Source organism: Pogona vitticeps, chromosome 12, assembly GCF_051106095.1.
Source record: "Pogona vitticeps strain Pit_001003342236 chromosome 12, PviZW2.1, whole genome shotgun sequence".
NCBI lineage: Eukaryota > Metazoa > Chordata > Lepidosauria > Squamata > Agamidae > Pogona > Pogona vitticeps.
This window is the reverse complement of record NC_135794.1, coordinates 12,056,377-12,073,906: the sequence shown is the minus strand read 5'-3', so window position 1 is coordinate 12,073,906 and position 17,530 is coordinate 12,056,377. Positions and strand designations below refer to the sequence as shown.

Here is a 17,530-nt window from a genome sequence, read left to right as displayed (position 1 = left end):
GGATAATTGTTTTACAATCTTCAAACAGACTTCTTAAGCATAATTGTTAGAGAAAGTGCATCAAGAAAGCATTTACTACACAACTGCTTTGAGACCAGCTATCACAACATGTCACTTAAAACTATAGTTTCCCATGGATAGTGTAATTTACAAAAATGCAGCTAGACATTTGAATTAAAGGCAGAACCAGCAAGAAGCTGGTGTACTTTTTGGAAGGTAGAAAATTAAGCTTGAATGATTGCATGATCCTCTAAGCAAAGTTTTCTTAGTAGGTGAAAGTGAATGGCCACAACAGTTCCTCTCTAGTCTTTATTTTTCCCTCTACACACTGCACTGCAAATTAAACCACTTGTCTTTTCATTTCAAAGAGAGCTTTGGATGAACTGTTTTATTCCATTGCAGTCAAGAAAATGCTGTATACAAGACACTCCATATGACTCTGTTATGGCAGATGTTTTTAGGGAGAAGCCCTGCAAATCATTCTAGTCTTCTTTTCCACTTTGAATTAGATGCTGATGGCTTCAAATGCCTTCAAAAGCAAAAAGCATTTTAAACATTTCTAATGGCATTCTTACAATAAAATTATCCATGGATAGTGGAAGTCACTATTTTTATCTGTGTGATTTTCACTTAAAAGGGATATTATTCAATGGGGAGAAAGGTGGCATATGTGTAATTTAAATAAATAAATAAATAAAAATATTAGAGCTCATCACTGTTAGCAGAATTGTTATGCAATTGTAGAACAATGAGTTAGATTGTTTTCATAATGCCATAAAGGCTTATGAAAAAGTGGTTATCGGATTGTTGTGTCTGTAAAAAAGCAGTGGTTCCCACACTTTGACTGCTGATGCCAGAAGCCTGGGGGATTGATCAGGATTTCTGGGAACCATGCAGTCCAGAAACACTCATTTACTTCTATCAAAATACTTTACATACTTTATGCATACAGGTGCTTCCCTTCTATACACTTAAATTTTCACATTTAATGATGCCATTAGAACAACTTTGCAGCATTACTTTATATTCATGGCATTTTGCCTTATGAGTGGGAAAAGTTAAAAAAAATTAAAATGAAACTAAATTGTTTAACTAATAATTTAATTATAAAAATATCAGTTTTGTATCCCTCAGAATTTGTTCATCATGGGAAAGGGTCAATGCTCAATGTCCTACTTTTTAAATAGATTGTGTGGGGATCTGGACTACATAAGCCAGCTTTGTGTCCACCATGAAGAGGAGTGCACAAATACTTGTCATACAGCTGTGCAAAGCACCACGTATCTTTCCTATGATGATATCCAGGTTCAGTTCTTCTTTTTAACCACTGAGCAGTACTACCCTGCTTATCCTGGAGTGGGTGAGAGTTAGTTGTGGTTGTGCCTATGGACTCTGCCTGGCACCAGTGCCTTCCAAAACCCTCCTGTCTACCCAGACTTGGTAGTGCTTCCAGGGAGTCCCACAACCCACAAGACTGCGCACTTAGAACTGATGCACCCGCCCTGCAAGCTAGAACTGCCACCACACCCAAACAAACACTAATATGCCTGGTAGCTGAGCAAGGAAAACCTGGTTATAGCACCATAAACACCCTGAGCCAAAAACCTAGTCAGTTGGTTGACGATATTTCTGTATTTTATTAAAAGAAACAATAACAACAACAAAGGGGGGGTTCATGTTCCTAAGAAGCATTTAAAAATAACACACATGGAGTAAAATACAATCCTGGGACAAAGGTAAAGAACAGAACAAAAAAATGACAAAACTGAACTAACTGATACATGCCTTAGTGTAGAGTCAGAGTAGTTCTAAAGCATACACAGAGTGCGTATTTTCAGGCATCTTTGGACAGCATTGTCACTGCCTCCCTTCCAGCCCCCCACCCCACTCTCCCTTCTACCGCTGCTGCTGTTTCTAATTCTTTTTAAGACTGGACCATAATAGGGAGAACTTTCACAGAATGGCTGCTGCCGCCCACTGGGAGGCAGGGAGCCGAGGAGTTAGGCAAAGCCTCCAGCCTGAGAGAGAGAATGAACCATCCCACCAGATTTCTGACCCATTTTTATACATCACACCACCCTTTCTAGACCTTTCCAATCAATATTTAAATTAATTGAATGTTTACCAAGACAAAAGCACCTTCTGCCCCTCTCCTTTCACACGGCTGTAATCCTCCCTCGATTTGCACGGCTCCAGGGAGGAAGCAGAATGGTGTTGATGTTATTCTGAGAAGAGATAAAGTAGAGGTGTTAGTTCCTCCTTGGTACCACTTTGATATTCTATTAAGAAATGTTATTTACCCCTTGTTAATTGGCAGACATTGACACCCCCCCTCACCTTTTGCACAGCTTTCCCTTACAAAGAAACCAGAATTTTCTAAAAGAATTCCAGGTTCCCCCAGTTCCTCAGTTTCTTCACTTCCTCTACACTCCAGTAGAGGCTTTCCACCCACCACACTGTCCACAGACAGCATACATACAAAATTCATCAATCTTCATCATCATCATCATTAATTGATCACACCTCTTCCCTAAAGTCCCACCAACTTTGTTTTGAGTGATTTTTTTTTTCCCTGGGAGTTACCTGGTTTAATTTATTGAATAAACCAAGTAACTATAGGCTATTATGCACTTGTAGCATTAAGGTGTCATGATTTTTCGATATCTGAAGGTGTGGGAGTGTTTTCTTTACCTCTGTGACAAAGTGGCAGGAAGAAAGACAGGCAAAGTGCTAGGGAAACATGGTAAAATTACACCAGAAGATAGTCACCTGCCATGAGAGGCTGATGGCATGAGAAGACTCCATCTTCCAGTAAATGCTGCATTTATTTCAACAATCAGCTCTTGTAGACAATTTAAATTCACTTTCTCGAAAGTTCCCTTCCACCCTATTTGCCCATTCTGTCTGACAATTCCTTCCTGAATCTGTCTGTTTGCTTCTTCCTGTTGAAATTCACTGTGTTAGTTTTGGCCCATTCTCCATTCTGTCAAGGTTACTTTGAATTCTACTTAGGGTGTTTCTTCTGTTACCCACAGCCTTCAGTTTTATATTTATGTGGAGGGTCCCATTCCATCTCAGGCAAATACAACAGGATAATCCCACTGGCCACTCTACTTCCTACGTATCACATAATTAGTCTGGATGAAATGAAACAGGCTTTGACAGAACTGTGGGATAGCTCCGTGGTTTAGAGGTTGGGAGTTCCATAAGGTCCCTTCCAGCTCTGCAGCTCTAAAATTATTATCATCAACAACATATATAAACAGCACATTTGCAGTGTAGTTCTATCCATCTAGGAGAAGGAAAACTCTGATTTCAAACCTCCACTGTCCTGTGGCTATATACGCTCATGGAAACGGCTTCAGGAGTTAACCTAGAGCAAAATCAAGAGCTGTAGTCCCAAAGGCAGTTCGTGTCGTTCTGCCAACTCCTGCTGGAACCAGTTGTATTGGCTCTTGCCTTTCCATTGGACTATTTCAGCGATGTGGAGGGGGGGGGGATCTGCTGCTTGGGTAACAGCCTATCCTCCATATTACTTTACCCAGGCTTCATGCTCTGGAGAAGACACTCCTCGATACAGAGCATGTTACCATGGTCTCTCGAGACTGAAGGATGCCTATGCTATGCTATGGAGACCACACAACCTTTTCCTTGTTCATAAAGTTTCAGACTTACTGTACAAAACAGAACATCTTTTCCTAAAACAGTTCAATGAGTTCAATGTTTCATGGCCTTTTTGGAAAGTGTATCTATTCACAAATGAGAGGGATTGACTATTGTGTCCTCAATGACCTGCAGCCCCTTCTGGAGAAGAACAGTTCCTTCTTCCAGACCTTTGGGGGCCGATGCCTTCAGGCAGGCTCTCAACTTGAAACACCTACTGACATGGAAAATTGTGGAAACAGGTAACACAACATGGAGACGGAGACAGTAGCCAGGCTCCGTTACAAACCGAGAGGTCAGTTGTAACCCTGTACTGTATCTACCATGGCAGCACCATCAGGGATCCCAGCAATGTCAGCCACAACATCTCTTTTACTTGTTCATCTTCAAATGTGATTTCTGCCACAAAGCCTCTCTGCTTTCTACATAAGACCAACAGGCCAACCCCCCCCCCCCCCGTAAAAGAATGAATGGACACAAATCGGACGTCAGGCCAAGCAAATTCTCAGCCTCCGAGGAAAAGAGAAAATAATATCAACCTGGCAGGGTTGTTGTAAGAAATATGAAAGTGATTTTAAAAACACTCTAGGAACTTCTAAGCTCCCGGTTTTATAGCTGGTGGCAGCAGCGAGCTTGAGGGAGGGGAGGGGAGGGGAGGGAGCGGGCCCAGCCCGGCCTGCAGCGAGAAGGGGAGAGCCTGGGCGCGACTGGCAGGGGAGACCCTGTCGTCGTTCTGCCCCCCCCCCCCACTCCCTCCCCACCGCGGCCTTCCTCCGACCAGCTGCGCGGCTCTTCCCCTCCCTCCTGCCAAAGAGGCTCCGGGGGTGAAATAAAATAAAGTTCTAAAGAGGCAGCAGCAGCAGCAGCGGTAGAAGGGAGAGGAGGAGAGGGGCGGGCAGGCAAAAACGGGTGGGGGGGGGGCGGTCGGTCGGTCGGTGACAATATCCCCCGTTCCCTTCAAATTACTAGTCAACGTGGGAAAGAGGATCTGAAAAGCGTGCTTTCCCAGCAGATGCCTCCAATCTCCCTCCTCCTCCTCCGGCCCCTTCGTCTCGCGGGGCAAAGAGGGGAAGCCTCGCCCCCCCCCCGCCCTCGCGAAAGCGGCCGCCGCCTTCTCTGCCCCCGTTGAGGCGAGCCGCTCCAGGGGACCGGCGGGCGGGGGCGGCTTTCGGAGCCCCCTTCCGGGCCCTCTCTCGGTGGGAGGCGGGGGGAGGGAGAGGTTCTTTGGCCAAGGAGTCCCTCGAGCATCCCGACCGTGGAAGGGAAAGGAGGGCAAAGCACCCAAGCGACTCTGCCGGGGTGGAGGGGGCCCCCCTCCCGAGGAGGAGGAGGAAGAGGGGGGCAGGGGCAGCCCCGCGCCCGCACAGCGGTTGCCACGACAACGGCAGGACGAGATGGCCGGTGGCCGCTTCTGTTGCCACGGCGACGGGAGCCGGACAGAAGGGCCCCCGCTTCGCCGCCGCCGAGAGAGAGAGAGAGAGAGAGAGAGCTCGCCCGGTGGTGTCAAGGTGCCGGGTCAGCGAGCTTCTCAGGGAGGGGAGGGGAGGGGAGCGGGCCCAGCCCGGCCCGCAGAGAGAAGGGGAGAGCCTGGGCGCCACTGGCGGCGGAGACACCCCCACCCCCACCCCCCCGTCTTGCTCCGACCAGCTGCGCGGCTCTTCCCCCCCCCTCCTGCCAAAGAGGCTCCGGAAGCCCTGCAGCAGCAGCGGGCGGGGGGGGGACGGACCCGCGGATGCTCTCCAGGAGGTCCTCCCTCCCCCCCCCCCGCCGAGAGGCTTCGGCCGCCGCCCGCGATAACAAAGGGCCTGGCGAGGGGCCGGCCGGAGGGAGGGAGGGAGCTCTTCGGGTGGGCTCCAGTCTCCCCCCCTGCACCGCGGTGGGCGAGTCAGACCCTCCGGGCGCCTTAATTCAGGGCCTCGGGGCAAAAGCCGAAGAAAAATAAACCTTTAAAACCAGACAAAAACTTTGTAGCGCCTTGAAGACGGTTATATTCTCATGTGGGCTTTGGTCGAGGAGTCCGCTTCCATGAAAGCTCACATTAAAATATAAAAGTTAGTATTTATGGTGTCACAAGGATTTTTTTTTGTTAGTACAGTATTTCTTTTTTTTAGTTTTTGATGTTTTATAGAGGAGCACAACTACCTTTTCTACAATCTTCATTTGGGACCAGCAGCTTCCACCGTCCCATAGGCAGGCAATGTCGGTGACACACGAGTCACACCCTCCATCCTACACGGCCCTCTTAAATAGCCCCCCAAATGGAGTCCTCTGGCCTTCCCTTTCTTGCTCTGCTCCACTCACACAAACCGTGGAATAAGGAAGGGAGGGCAGGAATTCTGGCCTGGCTGTTCAGAGAACACCTCAGGCAGGCACAAAACAGATTTCTGTCCTGCCGCCCACCCCCCTCACCACATCATGCTGCTGGAGCGGGGGGGGGGGGGCTGGAGTCTTCAAAACAGGGCTTGCTTGGGCTCAAATTGTTTTTAGGGCTCTGGAATTTGTAAGGCCAAAGGAAGTACGGGAACTCCTCTAAACACGTCCAAAATATCCAGCTCCCAACTCCCTGGAGTGTATATCTAGGAGGCCTGCTTGAGTTCTAGTTCTCAAGACTGGGGGTGAGGTGTGCAGGAAATGAGCCCAGGAGTTCTGGGATGAAGAGAAGAAGACCAACTGGAAGCAACCTTCACAGCTCCTCCTGACCATCAAGAGCACCTTGCCTCCTGGTTCAGCTACCCTTCTTGCTCCTCCTGAGCATGTGTGAAGGGGTGAACTGGGGATTGAGGCGGGGCCTGGCCAAAGGGGTTAGAAGGGCCATTGAGACCTCATGGGAGAAGGCACTCGGGGCCTGCCGTGAGGCCACAGTGGTCTCTTTCAGGTCTTCACCTGGACTGCAATAGGGTTCTTTTAAAAGTCAACACCAATGTCTCTTTCACAGAGAGTCCTCCTTAGGAAAAAGGGCACACAGGCTCCTGACACTGAGGCAAGCCCTGCAGTGCAGTCTGTTCGGGGACAGGGGTGTGCTGCTTGGGGTGGGATTGAGGGGGGAGCCTGGCATAAGACTGGGGACAAAGGGGGGAGCAAGAGCAGTTCTGTATTAGGTGTGATGGGAGGCCACAACACCTTCCCTCTCAACATGCTTGGCTACCTCCACTGCTTTGGGGGCCCTTCGGCAGAGAGGCAGCTGCCTCAAAGGCCAGATGGAGCCAAGCTGTCACAACACAGCTAAGGAATGTCAGAACTGTGCCAGAATGGAGGGAGCAGGTGGTTACGAAACATTGCCAAGAGACTGCTTTCCTCTGTGTTGTCATTTACTCCCCATCGCTCAAAGACAGACCCTGCTCTCCCTTCTATGCTGAATTCCAGAAAATGGGCACTGCTGCTGCTGCAAGAGCACTGTGCATCACCTCAACATTTCTGACCCTTCAAACTCTTTGGTTAGTGCTTCCTCTCCATTGCTTCACCAATGCTTGTCTGCACTATGTCTCCAATTGCTGGGTTAAAAACTTGCCCCTCAACAGTAAGACCCACCTGCTCGTCTCCAGTGCTGTCCAAAAATGATCAGGAGCCCATCTGCAGGCAGATACTCCCCCAAAGCAGCTGTTTGGATGCCACCTCTTGGTCCCTAGGAGTTGGCCAATGGTAACCAGTTTTGTTTACCTACAGTAGTCTCCTTTTATCTCTTTCTCCTGCACAAAGCCTTTCTGCCAAATGCACAGACCTCCGCATCTCACCCATGCAGAAGGCGTGTGGACCTCTCAAACCTTGGAGGTCAAGCCAGAAAGTCAAGGCAAAAGAGCTTGGTGGTCTGCATTCCCCAGATTTGAAGGAACAAGGCCAATGAACTCATATCCTGTCTTTCACCATAAACTGAGACTCAAAGCTGCTCAAAGCAAAGTAATTTAAAAGGTAGCACTAAGATATGAAAAGTTATATCACAGGACAGTTAAATTATTAGATTAGGCATCCTTCAGTCTCAAGAGACTATGGTATTGTGCTCTGTATGGAGGACTTGGAGCAGTGTCTAGTGTGGCTGAGAAGACCAATTCGAGAGTGACAATCCCTTCCACACTGAAGACAAATCCAATCTGTCCCCTGTCCAGCTCCCTGGTTTTGCTGGTTTCGGGACTTCCTCTTTGCCTTATTTTGTTAACATACAACTGATGCACCAGGTTTAATTATATAAACACATCTCACCACCATAGAAACTTGGGCATCTAGGCTTGGGGCTAAATCCAGATGTACATCCAAACTGCAAACCTGAATCTTCAGGGGAACATAATCCTGATCAGCACAGGATGTATTGCTTTTCTCTGCCTTTTGAGTGACAAAAACATACCGTCTTTTCTTAATTAAGCTTCAGTAGTTGCCAATATCAAATCCATTACTGACATCAAACACTGGTTTTATAACTGAAACAGCTTTCTTGAATTTAGATGGAAGAAAAGAAATAGAGCTGGATGTCAGCAGCCTATTGATGTCACATAATCCCTAATTTTCCCACAGTGTTTTAATGTACATGTTCAATCGCACGAGGGGGCTCCACAAGCCAAGGAATCTTTCAGAGCGATGTTTGGAACTTGCCCCTTCAAACAGGACTATGGCTACCATAAAACATCTCTTGCAAATCCCACCCCAGAAATCGTGTCTCTAGTGGTTTCCCCATGCGTAGTGGTGACTGCTGAGTGGTGCAAAATAACTGTCTTCATGCTATCAGTTATACAGTGGCTGAAATCCAGTAGTAAGCCACAACTTGAGAAGGCCCATTGAATCAATGGAGCTTACAGATAAGTTGATTCATGAAATGGGCCTACTTTAGTTGTAACATACTACTGGATTTAAACTGTATGTGTTTGTTGTTGCCAGATGTGATCTCCTCTGTAACTGCTTTCTCTCAAAAGAAAATGACTTGCATGGCAATTTTTACAGTATATATTTTTAAATGCATTTTAATTATTTTGCCCTTTTATTTTGCCTTTTTATTGTATTTTAAATGTTGTAAGCCGCCCAGAGACCTTCGGGTAGTGTGGGCAGCATATAAGTTAAATAAATAAATAAACAAACAAACAAACAAACAAACAAACAAACAAACAAACAAACAAACAAACAAACAAACAAACAAACAAACAAACAACTGTGCTGCTGCTGACTCCTGGAATACAGTGAGAGACGGTAATCCATAGATTGATGTGAAGCAGGCAGATGAAAATTTAGAGCAGAAAATTGGATCTCCACTTTAAAAGAATAATTAGGAACTGTCTCCCCAAACATGGAATTGACAACTTACAACTGCCCTCTTGATTTCTAACAAATAATTGATTGCTTCAAAGCCACCCAGGCTTTAAGCATATACAGAAATTAAAACACCCTTAAACCATAGTAGCATTTGGCATCTAATACTGTATAAATACATGGTTTCTAACAATGCCCTGGGACTTGAACTGTTGTAAGGTCTTATAAGAAGAAATGGCTATTTTTAAAAACCGGTCGTGTCGCTCCTAGCAGCATTAGCCTGAATCCCACAGCCCCGCAATACATAGAGATGCCATGGCCCCAGATTACTCACCTTCCAACACACTTTCAGAAACAAAGCTAGATGCCACAAGACAATTGCTGCCACCAATGGAAGCAGCTGGGCTCACTGATCTCAGCTCCCTTAGAAGGGGATGGTCCTTTGCTGAAGGCCAAGCACCTATGGAACCAGGTGAATGAAGAAAGAGAGAAGTAGCAAGCTAACAAATCCTAACAAACTAAAAGCTTTGCAAGAAGGCTTCTTTCTGATCAGAAGATGCTAAGAATAGCAATTTCTAACTCCTTACTTCTGGGATTCCAAAATGGCACGCACACTGGGCTCCATGCCCCTCCTAATTCGTTTTTTCCTTTATTTTTTTAAGTAAGGAGAATGGCAAGGGCTTCAATACCAGTGGTGTCTGCAAAAATGTACCTGAGCCCCAGAGCAAGCCCAGAGAGAAAGGAACAAGCAAGCATCTCAGAGGGCTCAAGGTAGGGCTCAAGGGAAGTCTTCTTGCTTATGCTGTGAGGGGGGGGGGCTTTTTAACTATGGGGAGCTGTACTGTATGTATTAGGTGGCTGGCTGATTTTAAGTGTGTGTTTTGCCAAGAGTTTTTTTTTTTTATGTATTTCTGTATCTTACCTTTTTCTAATATGTGAGTGGTTTCTGTGTTTTGGTATTAATTTGCTTTCTGTGTAATGGGTATTTTGCTGTGCTGTCGAACCAAATATGTGATTTGGCACTGGAGAGTCAGTGCTCACTTCTACCCTGTACATTCTTTCACCCAAGTTACTTACCTCTAAGCTTCACCAGTTTGCCTTCTGTGAGATACCAGTGAGGCAGAAAATTAGAGGTATTAAGCTTTGTGTTTTGAAACTAGGGACCCCTCCCTGCCTGGTATCAGGTGAGCACAAAAGGAGAAGAGACCCACATGATATGTTTCAAAATTCACTTGTGCATAAAAGTGGTACCTGTTCATGCCTCTTCAGCCAGTGCTTTCCTTACGGCATCTTCTCTCTTTTTTCTGCCTTACCTGTGCAAGAGAGGAGCAAAGCAGTCAGCTGAGGCTATGAGGTGCTGATCATGCCCCATTTCAGCTGGCATCTCAACAACCCTCCTTGCTGGAGCTGTGTGGCTAAGTTGGTCTCCTGACTCTCCCTCTTCTCAGAGGATGAGGCTTAGAGTGGGCAGAAGACCAGATGGGCGGGGTAATAAATAAATGAATAAATAAATAAATAGAATGTTTTCCCTCTCTGTGTAGCTCTACTCAAAAGCCTCCCCTTGTTGAGCCCATAAAAGGATGGCTGGGGTGCTAGAAGCATAAAGAATTCACCCGTCCCCCCAGCTCCTGATGGAAGCAACAAACATAGGACTTTCCTCTAGCAATGCAGCAACACTTTGATGCTCCCCAAGGCAATCCAGCATGAAGACAAGGCAGACCATTTCTGCTGGTGCCAGACCATCCCTCTATTTCAGGATTCCTGCCTGAAATATTAAGGGAGCTAGGTGTGGGAGCCTAGAAGTATGAGTTGTAGACAAGCACACACATTGATTCCTGCTCATGGTGCAGTTCTGATTTTCTTGATTTGTGGCCTGAGAGAGAACATACCCTGTTCCTAATTCTTGGAATGCAAGTGGCATGTGTTTAGAAAATTGAACCAAAGCGCTCTCTTAGCTTCACCTGCCTGCCTCTTAGGTTGGGGAATTGCCCCTTTGTGTCTGGCCACACCCACCATGGATGATGGTTTTTAAGAGTGACCAGAACAGGGCACCGACATGTCAGACTCACCCGCTGCTGGAGAAGGGGCGGCGGTGCTCCATGTCCCCGTTTTCTTGATCCTGAGATCCAGGTGTTTTTCCGCCCAACCCAACTGGATCCTCTGCCAGTCACCCAGATCAAAGGGCAGAAGCTAAAGGCTCAGCCCTTTCAAAATCCACAGCTAATGCCACCCGCCCGCCCCCCCATTGCATCCTTGTGCCCCAGCCGGAGGGAGAAGCAGCCCTGCAAGGGAGGGGACACACAAAGCTTCCTCCCTCCTCCGCCGGCCAGCCCCCTTCTCGTGGCCCCCCCGTCGCCTAATGTCTGAAGCCCTGGAGTGGCGTGTGTGTCTGTGTGTGTGTGTGTGCGTGTGGGGGGGAATCCTCCCCGCCTCAACGCCACGGAGCGCCACTCCAGACGGGCAATCGCCGCCAACCCCTCCGGAGGGCTCTCTCTTTCTCCCGGGCACGTCTGGCATCGCGGGCAAGCGAGCCGCCCAGCTCACCCTCCGCCGGAGGAGCGGTGGGGCCAGCGACGCCGTCACCTCCTCCTCCTCCTCCTCCTCCTCCTCCTCCTCCTCCTCCTCCTCGCTCGGCCTCGGCTCTCGGGAGCCGCTCGAGGAAGGCGCCCGCCGGACCTGGCCGCTCCCTCCCGGCCACGCGCCGCTCACCTTCTTCGGCTGGGCGCCGGCGCCCCTCCCGCCTCGCCGGGACCCCCGAGTCCTGCTCCGGGAACGGCGGCGGCTCCTGCCTTTGTGGTTGGCCACGCCCCCCCACCCGGCCACGCCCCCTCCCACCGCCCTGCCCGGGGGGGCCCCCCAGAAGGCTGGACCAGGCGGTGACGTCGAGGAAGCAGGAGAGAGAGAGAAGCCCCCGGCCGGGCGTGGGTCCCCCTCCGGCTCTCCCCGCCGCTCCGTCGCCCTGATGCGAGTCCCTCAGGTGGGGGGGGGGGACACGAGGGAGGCGGGAGGAGAACCGGGGCCGGACTCGAGCCCGGGCCGAGGTGGGAGGCTCCTGAGCAGAGTCCCCTCTTCTGTTCCCCCCTTCCCCTGGGGGACTGCCGCCAGCGGTGCAGCAGGGACGGGAGGTCCGCGCAGGTCCGCTCGCTTCCTAACCACGCCGAGAGGGCGAGGCAGAGACGGGGCGGCCGCCGTCAGCTAAGGCGACGGTACCTTTTCTTCCTTTAAAAGACATTTAATCGTATGGAGTGGGGTGAAGCTTGTGTGCTGGCGGGTGCAGGTCGAGGGCAGCCAGGTGTGTGCTGTTGTACTCCTGGTCTTGAGTGAGCTTCCCACTGCTTTGGGTACTTATGGGAAGAGGAAAGGGGTGCAGAAGTCAGACTTGCCATTTGTTGTTTAGTCGTTAAGCTGTGTCCGACGCTTCGTGACCCCATGGACCAAAGCACGCCAGGCCCTCCTGTCTTCCACTGCCCCCCGGAGTTGGGTCAAATTCATGTTGGTCGCTTCGATGACACTGTCCAACCATCTGATCCTCTGTCATCCCCTTCTCCTCTTGCCTTCACACGTTCCCAACATCAGGGTCTTTTCCAGGGAGTCTTCTCTTCTCATCAGATGGCCAAAGTACTGAAGCCTCAGCTTCAGGATCTGTCCTTCCAGTGAGCACTCAGGGTTGATTTCCTTCAAAATGGATAGGTTTGTTCTCTTTGCAGTCCAGGGGACTCTCAAGAGCCTCTTCCAGCACCACAATTCAAAAGCATCAATTCTTCGGCGGTCAGCCTTCTTTATGGTCCAGCTCTCCCTTCCATACATTGCTACTGGAAAAACCAGCTTTGACTATGCGGACCTTTGTCTGCAAGGTGATGTCTCTGCTTTTTAAAATTTTGTCTAGGTTTGTCATCACTCTCCTCCCAAGAAGCACACGTCTTTTAATTTTGTGGCTGCTGTCACCATCTGCAGTGATCATGGAGCCCAAGAAATTAAAATCTGTCAACCTTGCCATAGGCCAGTGCAAATAAGAGCTTCCTGCCTTTATTAGTCTCCCAATTCTAGTGTCTCTAAAAATGACAGCTGTTGGCACCTAGTGTCCCCACTAGATGGATGGGGTGAATAAATAAATGCTGACTTAATAGAATGAACCCTTGGCATCCATTGTCTTCTTTTAAACTGCTACAAAGGTGCCCAATTTCAAAAGAAACTAGTAAAAATTGCCCCTGTGCAGCAAGTGCTGAAAATTGACAAGTCTTTTTAGACCATTTTTTTGTGAAGGCATATCATAAATTTTTGTCAAAATGTTGTAATATTTTGGATATACTTTTTCTAGTTTCTAGGATCGTAAACCCATGATTTATATTTTATATCGCTCTGTTTTTATTTATGTAAAACTGTGTATATTTTAAATTGTTTTATCTTGTATGTTGTGAGCCGTCCAGAGTAGACCATATCTAGATGGGCGGCATATAAATGCAATAAATAAAATAAATAAATAAATAAAATAAATAGGATGTCTTTTCCTTAATTTCCTTCATTTGGTGGTATTCTGAGCTGCAGTTCGAAAAAGGGTTTCCTGACCCATTGTTGCCTCTGATAGCAGCAGCTAACAAAATTATGAATACTGTATTTAGTTTCATTCTGAAGCTGGATTTGTTGCTAGTATTTTCACAGGCTTTCCATGTTGCAGAGGGAGTCTTGGGGGCGTTCTGTGCAGAGTGTCTTTCTAACGAATGTGACTTCAGGCAGAGGGAAAGTGGTCACTAGAAGGCTTGGGACCCCAGAGCATTTGGGGCTGCCATGTCCCCTTTGGCCTATGCTCTTGGAACAGGCTACACTTTCCAAAGGGGGAGAGACTGCAGAGCAGTTGTATCAGTGCTGAATGTGGGTCTCTGGCAGCTGGGGGGGCTTTATTTCTCAAGAGCACACACCTACCTTCCTGCACCAACTTGTGCCTGTCTTTGGTTTCCTATCTGTGTGTGTGTGTGCGCGTGCGTGTGGGGCGGGGGAAGCACACACCCTGAGAGAAAGGAGGACAGGCCAAGCACTGGTTTGTGAAGGCTGCTAATGCACCAGTGGAGTTTCAAGGAGGAGCAGGCAATTCCTTGAGCAAGTGCCTCCCATCTAGTCTGCTTGCTTGTGAAAATTTGTTGGTACTATTGGCTTTTATATGCTTATGTTCTGCATTATATTTTAGTGTCCGTTGTTTGTTTGTTTTGGCTTTTAAATGTCTCTAAACTACCCAGAATAGTGCTTTGGCACTAATTGGGTGGTATATTAAACTAACTAACTAACTAACTAGCTAGCTAGCTAGCTAGCTAACTAGCAGTTGGGCAACTCTGGAATGATCTGTCTGTCTGTCTGTCTGTCTGTCTGTCTGTCTGTCTGTCTGTCTGTCTGTCTGTCTGTCTGTCTGTCTATCTATCTATCTATCTATCTATCTATCTATCTATCTATCTATCTATCTATCTATCTATCTATCTATCTATCTATCTATCTATCTATCTATCTATCTATCTATCTATCTATCTATCTATCTATCATATTTTTACCCCACCTTTCTCCTTGCAAAGGACCCAAGGCGGCGCACAACAAGTGCTCATTTAGAATTGCAAGTGCCCGTGGAGCAGACAATATTTAAAGGTGAAAACAATGAGTGTACAACAGTGATTAACATCATTAAAAGACAATATTTAGAACTATGAACAATGGACAAGTCTGAACTTGTTATCTTTTGGATCCCCTTCTTTTGCAAGTCCCCTCCCCCTTGTGAAAGCAACTTCCCATGTTTGCCTAACCCGTTCAATCCTTTCTTGTTTGTTATGGCCGAGGGCCGGAGAGACCAAGGCCAGGAGCGCTGCCGTGCTCAAGTGCTTTGTTTCCCATCCTGGTGAAAGGGCTCTTCCACTGATGTATTCATTTGTGTCAGCATTGTGACAGAGCTAACGGTAAGGACCGCAGAAGCTTCTTGATGTTTTTAGCCTGGGGCCCATTCCGTTTCTTTAGCAGTGCTTCTGGAGGAGTTGTAAGGAAGATGAACTCTGCCTGGTTATGTACTTTATTTACCCTCTTGTGTCACACTGCTCAGTACAATAAAATTTATGGTATACATGGTGAAGCTCAGCAGGCCTGCGTTCCACCCTCTCCACCTCTCCCTCAGAAGCATGGCGAAGCTGGTGGAATTGGCTCCAGGCTTTACAAATAAATAAAGATAGAAGTTGACATCGTCTCCCAGGATCCTGTGTGTTGGGCCCTTACAAGTACAAGCGTCAAAGTGCTACGAACACCAGACCTGTGCAGTTTCCAGACGTTTATGGAAGTGCAGGATGCCTAGAACACAAGTCTCTGGGACTTTGAGGAATGCCGTAAGAGATTTGGCAGAGGGATTTGGGGAAGGGTGCATGATTCCAGACTAGGGAGACCACGGGAGGAGTCTATGGAAGCCTCAATTATAAGAAAAGGCCGTGGAGGACAGAGAGACAACATACCTTATTTATTATAAACTGCAGGATGGGAGTCCAATAAAGCCTTCCTTCTGATAATTCTGGCTAGGAGTCAGAGGCTGGGAATTTGACTGCTGCTTCCCAAGGAAAGAATCAGCCTGTGTGGCTTTGGGCAAGCTGCACAATCCCAGAATGGTCCCAGTAAAGGAAAGAGTAAACCACTTCACTCTGCACCTAGGAAACTTTGAAAAGGGTCACCATAACTCAGAAATACAGCATCTTGTGTGGTATAGTGGACAAAGTGATGGACAGGAGACCTAGGTTCCAATCCCTGCTCAGGCATAGTTCTTATGGGGAAGTGTCTGGCAATGGTAAGACTCCCCCCCTAAGTATCTCACCTGCCTTGAAACCCCTATAGGGAATGAGTTGGTTCCAACTTGATGACACATAAAACACATACAGTATATGGTAATTAACTTAGCTCAAAAAAATGTTCAGTATAACTCAAAAACTGATTTCCTAGTTTGTGATTTGGGCTATTCATAATAAAAGTATTATCCTATTATTATGCTTCTGATTTGTTATAATAGCAAACATGGTTAATCACCTTTTTTGTCTGAGATGTACACCTAAGGGTGCACCTTGAGAAAAAATCGTGACCACAATTACATGTTACCCTGAGAGTTTCATCTATAGGATGACTCATAAATGAGCAAAATAAATATGTATCATAAAGGTAAAAGTTCCCCTTGACATTTAGTCCAGTGGTGTCCGACTCTAGGGGGTGGTGCTGATCCCTATTTCCAAGCCATAGAGCCAGCATTGATCTGTAGACAGTTTCTGTGGTCACGTGGCCAGTGCGACTAGACATGGAACGCCGTTACCTTCCCACCAAGGTAGTACCTATTTATCTACTCATATTTACATGCTTTCGAACTGCTAGATTGGCATATGTATCATATAGGCTGACATATACGTTCATATACTGCTTGGTGTACAGCCAACATTGCAAAGACAAAATTCTCTTTAAAAAAACAGGAAAATTCATATTGTTGCTGCTGCTTTCAGATCTGCTAGTTATAAGACTAGAGTGAAAGCTATTCCATATTGGTCCACGCTGTGCAAAGCCAGGAAATTGGAACCAAAGGCAGATGCCGTAACAGTTTTCTGGCTTGGTGGAGCTTACATTAACATCAGAAAGCCTTCACTGTGGTGCTAGATTGACACATGAAAAAAAATCAGTGCATAGGCCTTTCATCCTGCACATAGTTTTCGCACATACTCAGGGGGCTGCTGTATTCATGTCTTAATTGTTGGCTTTCCAGAGGCATCATATCAGGTATGGAAACAAAATAGTGGACTATTAGTGAGACTTTGGGCTAATGTAGAAGGGATCTTGGTGTAACTGCCTGTTCTTAAGTGCACACACACTGTCTAGTAAGTTGAAAGGATCTGTCCCTGCTGCCAGATTTTTTTTTTATTATTGCACTTTGAAAACCATATCCAGAGATAAGCACAGGAAGAAAGGACCACCGACGTTTTGGAAAAGAAGGGGTTAAGCTCAGTTCCAGTGCTACAGTGTTGCCTGACGTCCTCAGTCCTTATTCCCTGTGGAAGGTGAGCAACTTCACCTCTACTGGCTTCCAAAACAGGTCTACACAGATGGTTCCTTCTCAAAATTGTCTGTTGGTCCCTGGGAATGAGGGGGCAGTGCCATCTAGAGGGCCGATGGGGATACAGGAAGCAGATGTTTCAGGCATTGAGGGCCTAATTTAAGGTGGGGTAGAGGGAGAAACAGAATCATCAATGTTCATGGAAGGTGGAACTCTAGAAAAATTCCAAGAGGGATCTCTAGATAAAAGGTAGGTAACAGCAGGACAAAGGAAAATTCTTCCACCGTTAGAGTGTGGATATCACAGCCTCTTTGGTTTCATGCTCCAGTCTTCTGGCTGGAATAAGTTATTTTTCCTCTTTGTGGGATTTTGCACCTTATCTTTCTGCCAATTAACGGGATGATCTCTTTTCTGATTTCCTGTTCCCAAATTGCCAGGCAGAAGTAAGACATCCAACTCTCTCCTGCTGAATAAAATCACCTAAATCAAAGAGCAAGATGTGTAGTCAGCTTGCATGTCCATTAGAAACCAATCGGGTCAGCCACCCACCCATTGACCCAAGGGCACAAGAGGTTAATACTTTTATTGGGAATAATT

The 17,530-nt window shown here is 47.2% G+C and overlaps 1 protein-coding gene across 2 annotated transcripts in view; it reads right to left on the bottom strand.

The window, feature by feature from the left end:
• The window catches only part of SEMA4B (semaphorin 4B), a 46,562-nt gene extending 34,841 nt beyond the window's left edge, over positions 1-11,721 (bottom strand). Inside the window, exons 1-5 of one of the 2 annotated variants that reach the window (XM_078380846.1) lie at positions 11,602-11,721; positions 10,144-10,205; positions 9,227-9,352; positions 2,770-2,942; positions 2,126-2,225 (exon numbers count right to left, since the gene is read on the bottom strand). The gene's annotated coding sequence lies outside the window, so the exon portion shown is untranslated. The remainder of the gene's footprint in view (positions 1-2,125; positions 2,226-2,769; positions 2,943-9,226; positions 9,353-10,143; positions 10,206-11,601) is intronic. The other variant, XM_078380845.1, reaches the window with a different exon arrangement.
• Positions 11,722-17,530: the final 5,809 nt, after the last annotated feature.